Genomic DNA, 13,104 nt, shown 5'->3' with positions numbered 1-13,104 from the left:
TTTGACCAGTTGACTAAATAAGTATTTAACAGTGGCCTACATTTAATGGATTGAGGTGCCAAAAATTCCTTGGAGAGATGAACCCAAGACTTAGGGAGATAGGAAGCTTGGAATGAATTTATAAAATGCTCTTCTTTCACCCTCCTCCTAATCATATCTGCTGAGTATGTCTGAAGACTTTCCCTTTATCAAGACACTGGGAAATGTATTTTGAGCACATCAGTAACTTTAAAAAATGTTCTAGGGGAACATTCTTTGTAGGCTAAGGAAGCTGGTAGAAGATCCTGCAGTTGGTATGAACTCTTTGATTGCAGCAGGGATGCTGGGATCCAAGATAGCACGGGCCAAATAGCCACATTTAACTACCAGGGGCGAAGTGGGCTTAGTCCTCTTAATATCTCTGTGGCCTGAGTGGTAATCTGAGTGATCTGACCTTCAGTAATGTTCAGTGATTGATGGCTGAATGTTAGTCAGGTTCATATAAATTAGTAAATGGACAACACACTAAGGCTGTCTTTATTCTCTCTAACCAAAAACTCGAGGTCTGGAGAGAACAGGATCTTAATTGGAACCACCATATTAGATTCTGAGACCTGAATTAGTTTATACATCTAGATTCCCTTTAATGATGGGGAGATTGATACACTTGAAAAGGGACCATGCATCATTGTAAGGCCATGCCGTTAATTTTTTTTTCCTAACCTTCTCCAAAGACACAATTTGCAATTAGGTGAAATATACCTACCTTTTCTGAGACTATTGGATACTGCTCTTAACTAATTGTTGCTTCCTGAGTACAAAGAATTCTGCAGTTCACAGATGAATGTAGGTACTTCTAGGATTCATGTGAGTAATGTAGTTTTCAAGAAACTCTGCCTCATAGTACACCTACTACTCCTCTGAACTCAGTCTTTAATAATTCATCAGTTCCTTAATGTAATGTTGAAATACATATTCATGTAATGCACAATTGGGAGAATCTCTGCTTTGAAACAATACTAGGAAAGGGCCAGTGGAAATCACTTTATTCTTCGAGTGCTATCCAATTGTCAAGTGATAACACATTTCAGGAGTACCAGAGAGATCAATGCTACCATTAAACCTTGAAGACATATGCCTAGTCCACACTGGACAAATCTACCATGATCTCTCTGTATGATTGTAGCAGTGTGCTAACTGGCCTTCCTGCCTCTCTCTTCCCCTTCCTCTTTACTATCCATTCTCTACGTGACTAGCACATAGTTATCGTCCTAAAAGGTACGTCAAATGACCTTTCTCTTCTCCTCAACCCTCCAATGGTTTACCATTTAAGTCACAGCAAAAGCCACAGTCCTTACAATGGCCCACAAGGCCCCAAATGACCTGACTTCCTGTCATCTCTCTGTTGTCATTTTCTTCTACACCACCTCATTCACTGCACTATAGCCATGACAACCTCCTGACTCTTCTTGAACACACCAGGCAGGTGTCTACCTAAGGACCTTTCTGTCAACTGTTTCCTCCAGATATGTCTGCACGACTTGCTTCCTCCGCTACAACTCTGTGGATGTCAGTCAAATTACGTCCTTCTAAGTAAGATTTTCTCTAGCGACCCTATTTAAAATTTCAACACCCCCCAATTCCTTGCCCAACCAAGTACTCCTCTTTTTTCTTTATTATAGTCACTTAATGATGAGGATACATACTGAGAAATGAATTGTTAGGCGATTTTGTCATTGTGCAAACATCAGAATGTACTTATGCAAACATAGTTGATATAACCTACTACACACTCAGGCTATTCAGTATGTAGCCTATTGTTTCTATAGCATGTTACTGTACTGCATACTATAGGAAACTGTAACACAAATAACTAAGCAATAGGAATTTTTAGCTCCATTGTACCTATAAGACCACCATCGCATATGTGGTCTGTCATTGACCATTGACCAAAATGCCATTATGTGGTCCATGATTTTTTATATATATATATATATATATATACATATATATAATTTATTTGTAAGATAAGATTATATATGGTAAATATATTCATATATTTTATAGATAGATAAATATACATATTAATAATATATAGATCTTATTTATATATAGCTATATCTTATACAACATATAAGATTAGACATATATATCTTACTGATTTGTATTTTTGTCTTTTGCTCACTAGAATGTGAACTCCATAAGGACAGGGATTTTTATTTTATTAACTTGTACATAATTACTGAGAAGTGTATCTGGCATATATTAGTAGCTCCATAATTATTTATTATAGAATAATGAGAAGCTTAGTGGTTCTGATATTTGTTACATTGCCATTGAGCCTAAGACATCTTTGCTGGAACGAAAGCAGACTTTCAAAGTTAAATTGTATGGTGATGCAAATTGCTACTGTTGTTTCAGATGTGGTCTATTTATAGGAGCAAGTCAGCCCATACGCCGGGACCTGGTATGCAACTATTTATCTGTGAAATGTTATTTTTTTTCTATATCCCAGTAAGCCAGAACATTGAAAGAAGGTATCTTTCATCTAGAAGGGACAGCAGTGCACCTTTACTATCTTGCTTCCGCTCCATGCCATAGTTTAATCCCTCAGGACCTTGATCATTTCAGTGTTTTACTGGACATTACACTGGCTCACTATATGGTAAAATAATGCTTCCAGGACTGGATATCAAGAAGTTACAGATATGAGTCTTTGTATATCAGAAAACGTTGACGAATTCTATCAGAGCTTCTGGCATCTGTTTATATTTCCAAACTGCCTGAGATTTAACTGACATCACTTAGGCACAATCAGAGGGATGCCTTGTACCCTTGTCACACAGTGGGCTTCTTCTGCTTTGTCTATATCATGCAGTTCTGACCTCCAGCCCCTGCTTCATGTCTCCTACCTCCTGCTTCTGCTCCATGATCACATCTATGCATGCACACCCTGCTGAAAAATTAACACACTATAGGGAAAATCTTTGACCACTGGAGAGTGGCAACCAGTGAATTTCTCCACTTCCCGACCTACCCAGAGGTTATCCAGAAATGTGCTCTAGATACACACTTCTTGAGGACAAGCAGTAGTACTAAACAGTGGCCAGGTCAAAACGTCATCCTCTTATATTATCTGTGCCTTCTTCCCTCACACCCTTTTATTTTTTCACCTATACTCTCTTGGATTTTATTGCCAAATAGTATAATTTCAAATAAGCCATAGGCTGTGTCATGGACTACCCCATCATGATTCCTGACACTTTCTTCTGCAGTAAAGTCAGATAAAAAGTGCATCATTGGGCTAAGCTGTAGCCATGAGAACTGAACAGAATGGAAGCAATGCTAATTATAAGAATTGTAGAGTGGGGCTGCTCTGTCTTTGGGGTAGCCATTCTTTTGTTTCTTTACTTCTCTAGTAAATTTGCTTTCACTTAAAAAAGAAGGAATTGTAGAGTTGGATGACTTGAGATAAGGAACTAGGCATACCAATTCATGGTTATGGTTTAATGATTAGACTAAATGATCTGGGACTTCGGAAAAGCAACATTGGAAGATTGGTAACGAGGACTTTGGGGGAAATGATATGTATTAGACCCAATGTATGAGAATATTTGTGTCTCATATGAATGTTTACAAAAATACCTCCACAGAAAAATAGGCTTGCTTTAATCAGATGAGCAAGATGCTCAACTCTGTGGATGTTGTCAGTTACTTTTCCTATTCAACCCTGAGGCTTGCTCAGTGGACATGTGGCAAGGGCAGAGGTTTTGCTTGAGCTCAACAAGAATTTTTCCTCATCCAGATTGACTTGGTAGTGTGATTACTATGTACCAGAAATAATAGCAACAGCAACCAATTATGCCCAGCTTGTGAATATGTTGGACATCTTCCAAGTTAGAAGGAGCAATTATATTTTCTTTAGTGGGATAAAGTCAGTTTTGATTCACTTTCCCTGCCACCATCTATGGATTGACTAAATATCTAATCACAGTCATTGTATCTGACTCAATAATTTCATTTCACAGTGAAATAAATAAAGCAATGAGGTAATATTTATAGGATTCACAAGTCTTACCTTATAATAATCTCAAAAGAGTCCACTCTATGAATTGGTAGAATTTTCAAACTTAGATTTAGTGCCTCTTGGGAGACACCTTATAAGGCTGGTGTATTGTCTTATAGGATGCACTATATATTTATATCTATATATTTGGAACTAGGAACCAATATATAGAACTGCTATTCTAGTACCCAGAATATATTGAGTCCTAGAATGTAAGAATTCAAATGAGAGTGATCTGCTTCCCAAATATTTGATTTCCAATCCTGTGATTTTGCTGGTTTAGATGTAGCAATTTGTAAGACCTGAATTGTTTCCTTTTTTGTTAGAGGGTGAACTTGCTTTCATTATATGAGGAATAGTGGCATTATGTTGCATTATGTTAAGTTGTTTTTGTTGATGAGTTTTCAGAAGTTTCAGTTTGATACAGGTATGTGTTAGTGCTGAGAAGCTAATGCAGTGGGCTGTCGTATTTGTAGTATTTTTGAGCTGTTATGAAATACAATCTCTAGGTTTGGGGAGTTCTTTATCTTCAGGAACAAAAGCCAGATAGATTATTGCTTTCCCAGATTTCTTTAAAGCATGCCTTAACTCTTTCAGGCTGCAATAACAAAACACCACAGAGTGAGTAATTTATAAACAACAGACATTTATTTCTTACAGTTCTGGAGACTAGAAAGTCCAAGACCAAAGCACTAGTAAATCCTCATAGGGTATAAAGGGCAAACCAGATCCTTTAGTCCTCTTTATAAAGGCAATAATCCCCTCATAAGGGCTTCACCCTCATGACCTAATCACCTCTTAAAGACCCCACCTCTTAATGCTATTGCACTGGGGATTTGATTTTAGTATATGAGTTTGTGGGTGGGGTGGGGCACAAACATTTGAGACTATGGCACAGCATGTGACCTCAGCTCTCCCAATCAGATGGACTCACAGGAGACTGAATCAGAAAGTGATGAGGAAGCTGGCATCATGAGAAATTCATTCTAAGAGTGGCAGCGTTCACATCCAGTGCAGAGCTGATGGTACAAGTTGCAATTTCCATATTTAGCAGTGATGACTGTATGTTCAGTTCAGTGCTGTGATTTTTTAATGTTGCTCTTGGCTGTGGAGCTTCTAAGCCTAGTTTATGAGTCCTGCTGGAGGGTTAATGAGCTTCCTGATGTCTTCTGATAAAATGTATAAACTGCCTGAATTGATTAAACATAGAATCTATTGGTTTTAACCAAAAAACTTTATTGAAAACAGTTTTCTTTTTCATGTTATTTCATTATTCTTTCTTCAAATTCTTGAGTTCAATACATATTTCATTTATTTTTATTCATTCTTATGTAATTATGTATGTTTTATTGTCATTAGTATATATTCCAAATATTCTAAAATTTTGGTTTTGACATTATTTCACTCTATAATTGCTTAACTAGAATTTTGAATTTCTAGGTAGTTGTGAAGATTTTTCTGTCTATGTTTTGAATTCTAATTTTTTTGCCTGTGATCAGGTAATGCGTTCTGTGTTGTTTCTATAGAGTTTATTCAATTTTGTGGCTTAACATATGGTCAATTTTCCTAAAAGCTTAAAGTAATTTTTGGAAAGTTACTTTATATATATTTTGAGGATACTGTATCCAGTGTCTACCTAAAAGTCTTACAGTGTTGTTACTTGGGGCCTTTACATCCTAACTTATTTTTATCTGTATTTAATCTGTCATATTCTGAGCTAGGTATTATTGTTTTTCTGTTTCTATTTTTACTTTATGGAGCTTAGCCATTTTGAATTTTGAAGCTGTTATTTGATGCATAAAAATCTTTGAGAGAGATCTTTGTAGCTTGCATTCTTTATCATTTTAAACTATTCACTTTTTTCTTTAATGCCTTTTGCTTTGATTTCATAACTGCCTGATACTAATTTTACAAACTCAACATTTTTCATGATTAGTATTTTTTTTTGCCCTTTACCCTTGAGTCCTTTTACTTTAAATATGTCTCTTGTATCTGATTGTATATTGTATCTGTATATTGTATATTGTAACGTATTTTTCAAGGTCAGTATTTTTTGCCCTTTACCTTCAATCTCCCTAGAGATCATTTTATTTTAAATATGTCTCTTGTATCTGATCGTATATTGTATATTATATCTCTATATTGTATATTGTAACTGATTTTATAGCCAATCTAATAGATTAGTGTATTAGATTTCACTCAGGATATGACAATTACATTGAGATTTAGTTCTAACTTCATACCGTTTTCTGTTTTTGATGTTTCATTTGTTTTCTATAATTTGCCAAGAAATAAATATTTAGAGCACAATTTCAAGAAGCATAAATTATTTAAGGATTTTTTTCTCCCTTGTCGTCAGTTGCAGCAATTACTGTTTAAGATAAACTCTGTCTTTCCCTTCTGAATTAAGGACAACACTTGCCATGAAATTTTCTTAGTGTCAAATCCCCAAAATCATGTACAGTCTCCCTAGATTCCTAACCCCAGCTTTTGTTTCAGCATTTTGGACGCTTTTTGTTAATGATTATATATCAAATGTAATACATCATTTTCTCTTGTGAGGGTTCCTGACTAATTTCTCTTCATAGGAGAAACTGATTTCTCTCTCACTCGCCTTTACAGTGCTTTCTACTTTAAAGCCAAGCAGTATAATCTGGTAGAAAAAGAGTTAATGGCAACCTCTATGTCTTTGCAACTTTTAGAGCTATCTTCCCTGGCCCCCCCTTTTTTTAAGTTCTTTGTTCAAATGGAAAGTTCTTTGTTCATCTCTCTCTCATTCCTTTAAAACTTAGAGCTTTAAAGTCAATGTTCATTGAATTATTTAAGAAAATCTTTCAACCCCCATTAAAAACTGACCACTTGCATAAACTTACGTCTAATAAAACTGACCTCCTATCTTCCCTTTCTAGTCTACATTGCAAACACACACTCATGTTCAATTTGGCTTTTAGGATGGTGATTAGTATCATTAATATTAGTAGCTATTACATTCCTTTCTCAAAAGTAAGCACCAGTGTTATTCATTTTTACTGTAAACTTTTAGAGATAGCTATGTCAATAAATGAAATTTGATGATAAATATTGAATACTTTACTATGGCCCTTTACCACAAACATGTAGTATTTTACTTTAAACTGTGTGTGCATTCTCAACTGAAGAAGTAAATTATGGATGGTAACATATATTTCAAGATCAGAATCTTTAATTGATTTGATTCATCAACAGGAAAATGGAATTTCCGTATGTCTTCCAACTTGACTGTTAGCCCAGATTTAAACAAATACACACCTTCTTCTCTTTCAGTTAATTTTTTCTGCAGCTGAATTAGTCATAATTTCCTTTTTGTTGTTTTTTTTTTTTTGCAGTCTGCAAATACATCATCAGCAATTAACCATTTACTTTCTATTTTCTCAAAATTTATTTAAATGAGTTTACACATTATCTACTGTTAGCACAAAATAAATCTTTAAAACTGATTAACCTTTAAGTTAAAAAGATCAATTTTTAACTTAACATTTTATTAATGTATATAGTAAAAAAATACACGTTTTAAAGGCCCATCTTTGCATTGTCTTATATAAATTAAAATATAATGTAATTTTGAAAGGGTGCTTTTGGATCATTCAAATATTAAAATATCTCTGAAGATTGATTCTTATCAAAAGTTTTTAGTTAAGTATAGTTTATTGCTTTTAATGCTATGAAAATATTAGAGATACATTTTGACTTTATCTTAAAACTTTATATATTGCCATGTCTTCAAAATATACTCTGCTTTATTTAACACTTTTGTTGGTGCTGTTGTTAGCAGCACATGCTTAGGAGTTGGACAACATGAGAGTAAATGTTTTATCCATAACTCACTGACTGTATTTAACTGTTCCTTGCCTCAGTTTCCTCACTTCTAAGTGGGGATAGTAACAATTCCTACTTCATAAGGTTGTTGTAAAGATAAAAAGAGTAGATATATGTAAAGTTTGTAGAAGGGGGCCTGACTTTTGCAAGCATTATAATGAAGAGTGGTTAAAGTCATGGGCACTGGAATTGGGTCTGGGTATCAGTGCCAGTTCTACCACATACGTTCATTTGGGAACTGGAGAGCTCCTGTCTTCTCCATCTGGTGAGGATGATAATACATATTATGTGTTGTAGAGCACATAAGATGAAAGACTTAATATCTGCCATGTGGTAAGCACTCAATTAATAGTTCCCAGATATTTCCAATATATTTTAGAAAGCCTTTTAAACATTTTTTATGGCAACTAAAGAGTAAGATTTAATGTTAAGGTGAGGAGAGGCAAGAAAATAACAAAAAGCAAAGTAGTTTATAGTCAATGGCACTTTCAGGGCAATAAAGGAATATCACTTCCTTAAATATCAGTCTGTGGTGTAGACAGCAATAAAAATCACTTTGATTTGAATTAACACAGCACTGGTCACTTTTTTCTTACTTTAAAGCCCATTTGGTCCTAAAGTCCTCATTTATCCACAGAATAATTCCATTATGATTTTGATACCCAGGGCTGGGTTCTTGCAGGGTTGGCAAGTGTTTGTGTGGGAAGGCCCTCCTTCCAAGAGCAGCTTCACCAAAACAAGCCACCATTCAATGCATTGTTCCTGATAAAAATGCCTGTTTTTTGGGAGTTGTCAGAAATCAGTATATTTTGTGAATTGGTTTATTATCTCTTAACAATTAAATGAGGAGTAGGGCATAAAGTTTTAACGAGGAACAGAATGAAGAGTATCTCAAAAACTCAGTTGATTTTCTAGGCCCTGAGAATCTCAGATAGTGACAATGATTGAAAAGTGTTAGATGTACTTTTCTTTACATTTAAAGCCCCAAATTAATTACTGTTTTTTGTAAATACTTATATTTTGAAAACACAGTAGGAATAAAAATAATTGACCACAGTTTGAAAATTATTGTACAATTTTGCAATTTATAGGTCAAGAAATCATAACTTTAAAAGAGTTCCTGTTTCATGATGGCGAAAAATAAACTTTTGGGAAAAAAAGGCACCCAAATTCAGTACTAGAGGTCAGTACAAAGAGGAACATGACTCACAGAAATTACATTAAATTAAAGTTCTATCCAAAAAAGTGAGAGGAATGACTTCTATTCAAATTTATACTATATATGTATTAGGAAGGATCTTACGGTTATGACTAATTCAGAGCCTTAGATTTCTTCTCTATAAACTGGAGCACTTGTCTCTCAAGTGTATTCTCAGTCTTCTTCTAGTACCTTGGTCAAAGCAAAGCAGTCTCCATAGCATGTATTTAGGCATTTCTTTCTCAAGTTCTTTCTGCTAATTTAACACTGACCCTGTACCACAGATGTGAGTCACTGTCATAGTAACACTTATGCTCTGAACATTGAATGTTCCTGATCTACTGTTATTGCTCTGGCCTCCTCTACTATTTTAATAATGATTTTAATATGCATCATATATCTATTGTTTCACAATATGTTAAATCTCAATAGCTAATTTCAAGCTTAATAGCACTGTGCTAGTCAGTGTAATTCTTTTCATAGTCAATTGGAGTTGTATATGATCCCCTTCTCTTGGATAAAATATGTGTGGGTATAAGAAAAAATATTAACTTTATTGAAATGTATATTGTCTGGTTAACCACAATAATGGAACTTTTAATTTTTATTATCATTTATTGGGATCATAAATTGTGGCTCTTCAATCCAGATTTACTCTACAGAACAAGCCTTATGTGGAGAGTAGTATTATTTGCTTTTGTAAAAAGTAAGTTTTTTGATACTGTTATTGATTCAAGAATGAGTTTCCCTTGATAAGAAGCAATTTTACCTAACAATGAAATGATTAATGGCACATAGCTTTATGAGTCAAGGTATTTATACAAGAATGTAGAAAAGTGGTAATTTTATAACTGATTTGATCAGAGTGTCATGATTGACAGAATTCTTTAAGGACAGGTATTTATACAAAGAATATGGTACTATCTTTAGAACAAAACAATTTATGTTTTTTGTTTGTTTTTTAAATTCTCTAAAAAAACAATGAAAGATAATGTAAATGAACTATGTTGGTTTTGGATTTGCAATATCATTAGATAGATATTAAATTTTAAAACCTTACTAAACAGTAATGAATGACCAAAATTAGTTTTAAATGTATATTTTAGCATAACTGTACAATAGCTAGTATAAATTAATTGATTCTTATAATTAATTTTATTTGCTAAAATTCCTATTAAAATCTTTGAATACACAATAAAGTACAGCAAAAAAAATTCTTTTTAGGGAATAGCTTCCTGCTTTAAAGTTGGAATCCTCAGAAGATGTTATTAAACTATATATCAGTGACTCAGTTAAATTCACAGGAGATAGCATTTCCCATTAAAAATTCCTGAAACAGCTCATTGGGCAAGCTATATAAGTTTATTCATGGCAATTGCTAGTAAACTGTTCTGGAAGTTCATAGAATTAAATATTGAAAATGCAATCCCTGACTGTATTTTGGATATAAATCACACACCTAAGAAACTAAGGTGTAGTGAGGAGTCACATTGAGCTTGTGTATATATATCTCTCTTGTTCTTGCATTCTTGTAATTGACAATATCTAGCTGTAAAATGTGAGTCTGTCATTTTATTTTCCGTGATGACTCAGTGAAGACTTGGGAGGATCATGAGATCCTCAAAACAGCAGAGGGGACATTAGGCTGCAGACTAGGTATGAAAGGTAAAATCCCCTATTGTCTTAGTTTCATTTCTTTCTCTTAACTTCCTCATTGCTGTCCCGGGTTGTGGAAACTGTTTTCATCCTAGATCTGTTTTTTATTCAAAGACTTATTTTAGAAAAGGGTTATAAACTGATTCTGTGTGTCTAGCTTTGGGAGACTGGCTTATCCCTACTCTGAAGTTTTTCTGACACTAAATGATTCTTCCATTTTCTGCGGACACCAACTGAATGTCTTTTACAATTCAGTCCTATTCTAACGCCACCTAGAGTTAGTGTCAGCCTCCACAGGTTTAAAGGCTCAGACCCACAAAATTGCCCTTTCTTCAGATGCCAGTTGCAAGTCCTGGGTCCCCAGACTACCTGCACTTTTGTTCAACTTGGTGACAATTTGAAGGGTTCCCACATCCCTCCCCAAGATTTGATAATTCACTAGAACTCCTCAGAGAACTCAGAAAAACACTATCTATGTTTGCCATCTTATTACAATGAATGCAACTCAGGAGCAGCCAAATGGAAGAGACACAGAGGGCAAGAAATGAGGGTTAAGTGGGGTATGGAGCTTCCATGCCCTCCTGACACCTTGATATGTTCACCAACCTGGAAACTCTCAATACCTGATTATTTAAGGTTTTTTTGTTTGTTTGTTTTTTATGCAGGTTTCATTTTGTAGGCATGACTGATTGAAGCTTTAGGCACTGATGACTGAACTCAATCTCCAGCCTCTCTTCCCTCCTAGAGTTTAGAAAGTTCTAACTCTTTAACCACCTTGTTGGTTTTTCTGGTGATTAGCCCCCATCATGAAGCAATCTAGGGACTGCTAAGTCACCTAATTAACATAACTCAGGTGAAGTTAAAAGGTGCTTGTCATAAATAACAAAAGGTACTCCTCCCACTCAAGAAATTCCAAGGGTTTTAGGAGCTCTGTGCCAGCAATCAGAGAAAAACCAAATATATTTTTTATTATACCATACCTACCCATCTCAGGTCTTATTAGATCCCATAAAAAGTTTATGATGTCCTTATGAACCAGTTTAAATGAGCTCCCACTGGCCAAATTTGTGAGAGATAAATGACAAAGAAGCAAAAACTCTTTCTTAAGTATAATGTCAACCATTAACAAATGTTGAAGGAATGATGATGTTTGAAAAAATCATCACTTGGGAGCAATCATATTAATAATCAGTTCAGACAGGAATGATTAGCTGATTCTAGAACAAGTGGGTAAAAATGTGATGAGGAACAGGATATTTATGTAGTATCAAAGTATCTCCTCCAAAATATTTATTAAATACAAGGGAAACAGCAGTTTTACAAGTACTTGTCTAATACTGAAACCCAAGTGATTAATGTTTAACATCAACAAAAATAAGGCAAACCAATATCATGTGCCCCTAATATGATGCTCTGGAAGAACCCAACATTACTACTGTAGCATTCTACAGAAATGTAGTATTCTGTAACAATCTATAGAAAAATGTATAACCTGAATCTAATCGTAGGGGAATATCAGACAAACCTAAATTAGGGGATATTCTACAAAATAATTGACCTATGCTCTTCAAAATTGTAAGCCAAAAAAAAAAAAAAAAGGAATAATTTCAAACTAAAGGAGACCAAAGGATATGACATATGATCTTTGATTACAATGTTGACCAGATTTTTCTTTAAAGACATTATTAGAACAATTGGGAAAAAAATATAGTCTTTAAATTAGATAATATTATGGAATCATTGTTAATTTCTTGATTTTTGTATCAAACTGTAGACATGTAAGAGAATGATTTTTTCTTAGGGATTATGTGCAGAAGTATCTGGAGCAGAGAGAATCATGGCTGTTAACTACACATTTTGTTTTGAACAATTACAGAAATTTGTTTTTATGAACAATTTTTTTCTAAACAGATTTTTATCAAAATGTTATCAAATATCAATAATTGGGGAATCTGCGTGAAGAATAAATGTGAAATTATTTCAAATATAACATTAGACAAGAAAAGTTTGGCTGTCCTTTTATTCAAGGCAGAGGAAATCTACTGTAGAGCTAAGGGAGCTTCAGCATCAGAGCCCCACACTGACTTGAACTCTTAATAAGGCTCTGCAAAGGACTCTAGTGTTGATATGGAGTGTTAGTCCTAGGGTTGCTGTAATAAATTACCAGAAACATGAGGACTTAAAACAACAGAAATTTCTTCCCAGTTCAGGGGGCCAGAGGTCCGAGATCAAGAAGTCACAGAGCTGCACCCTCCCTGGAGGCTCTAGGGGAGAACGCTGCCTTGCCTCTTCTGGCTTCTGGTGGTGGTAGGCATTCCTTGTGTCTGTGTCACTGCGTCTTCAGATGGCC

The 13,104-nt window shown here is 34.6% G+C and overlaps 1 protein-coding gene across 3 annotated transcripts in view; it reads left to right on the top strand.

Annotated features, from left to right (window-relative positions):
• TSPAN12 (tetraspanin 12) overlaps window positions 1-13,104 on the top strand; it is a 167,905-nt gene that overhangs the window by 11,844 nt on the left and 142,957 nt on the right. Inside the window, exon 1 of one of the 3 annotated variants that reach the window (XM_063642168.1) lies at window positions 9,705-9,804. The exons of the other annotated variants lie outside the window; for them this stretch is intronic. The gene's annotated coding sequence lies outside the window, so the exon portion shown is untranslated. Of the gene's footprint in view, window positions 1-9,704; window positions 9,805-13,104 lie in introns of those variants that run through there. 3 annotated transcript variants of the gene reach the window in all.

The sequence above is a fragment of the Symphalangus syndactylus genome, chromosome 6, assembly GCF_028878055.3.
Source record: "Symphalangus syndactylus isolate Jambi chromosome 6, NHGRI_mSymSyn1-v2.1_pri, whole genome shotgun sequence".
In the NCBI taxonomy this organism is placed as follows: Eukaryota; Metazoa; Chordata; class Mammalia; order Primates; family Hylobatidae; genus Symphalangus; species Symphalangus syndactylus.
Note: the sequence above shows the minus strand (reverse complement) of the source record. Positions and strands in the feature narration are given on the sequence as shown.